Genomic DNA, 1,497 nt, shown 5'->3' with positions numbered 1-1,497 from the left:
CCGGGAAGGGGTTACATGTGGTGTCAAAGTCAATGAGTTGAGGGTGCGATGTCTGATGGGGTAAGCCAATCAACCCCAACCAGACCCAACTAAATATCTATATTTTCACCCCAGGCAACGGAGCGGCGCAAAGCGGTGCAAGATCAACAAAGTAAATTAAAATAGCAAAATATATAAAAAAAATGAAAGGCTTCATTCTGGAGTGATTTTAAGCACAGAAAAACAAACATTAGTCGAACACGCTGGACCCAAAGCCGTTGGACGTCAAACCCGTCCAAGGAGCCCATTCACCCATTGGACCCGAACCCGTTGGATGAACCCATCAACCTATCCAACAGGTGGGGGTGGAATGGACGTCCATTCCATTCAGGGTTAGAAAACCGACCAATCAGAGCAGGGCAGATTGGACGTACATTCCATTTGGTTTCAGACGTTGAACGTCCAATCAACCACGGAGTCAATTGACTTCAAACTTTGCATGTAGGCCGTAGTGGATATGAAATACAACATATCCAAATCAAAAGCGATAATTCCGCCGGGAAGGGGTTACATTGTGGTGTCAAAGTCAATGAGTTGAGGTGCGATGTTTGATGGGGTAAGCCATCAACCCAACCAGACCCAACTAAATATCTATATTTTCACCCCAGGCAACGGAGCGGCGCAAAGCGGTGCAAGATCAACAAAGTAAATTAAAATAGCAAAATATATAAAAAAAATGAAAGGCTTCATTCTGGAGTGATTTTAAGCACAGAAAAACAAACATTAGTCGAACACGCTGGACCCAAAGCCGTTGGACGTCAAACCCGTCCAAGGAGCCCATTCACCCATTGGACCCGAACCCGTTGGATGAACCCATCAACCTGTTGGAAGTCGAGCACGCTGGACGATTATATCAGAAGGTAGAGGGGGGGGTTCAAAAATATTGGAGTTTTAAAGAGCATTATCCCATACAATAATGGGCCAGGGTTAGGGTTACAAAGAGTGAGGGTAGAGGCTGGGGGGGAGGATGAGGTGGTCAGAGTCAGGGTTAGAGTGAGGGGTGTTCAGAGGTCGAACCCGTTGAACGAACCCGTTAACCCGTTAGACCCAAACCAGTGGGATGACACCATTTAAAAGTCAAATCCGCTGGACATGCCCGTTGAAGGTTATAGGGTTAGGGTTAAACTATCCAAGTTATACATAGTGCGTGGTCCGACGCCCCACCGTGCGATTTTCTTCGTCCCTGATTGGCCGCCCGTGCGTGCTCCCGCTCCCGCCTCGGCCTGCCCCGAATGGGGTCCGGTCACAGTTGAGCTCCCTCTTCCATTCCAATATCTAATCTCTTATTATATTGGTGGGATTTACTAGGCCTTATTGGCTCTGTGCCTGCTCGAACATCACGCGTCTCCACATTTAATAGCATTGTACATATAGACGCACTCCTGCATGATTGCTGAGCTGCTAACTCTCTCACTCGCTCTCTAACGGCCTCATCCTCTCTCCCTGATCGCTCAGGTC

This window comes from Histoplasma capsulatum, genomic scaffold (genome assembly GCF_000149585.1).
Source record: "Histoplasma capsulatum NAm1 scaffold_10 genomic scaffold, whole genome shotgun sequence".
Taxonomy (NCBI): domain Eukaryota; kingdom Fungi; phylum Ascomycota; class Eurotiomycetes; order Onygenales; family Ajellomycetaceae; genus Histoplasma; species Histoplasma mississippiense.
The sequence above is the reverse complement of the archived record's forward strand: the minus strand, read 5'-3'. Positions refer to the sequence as shown.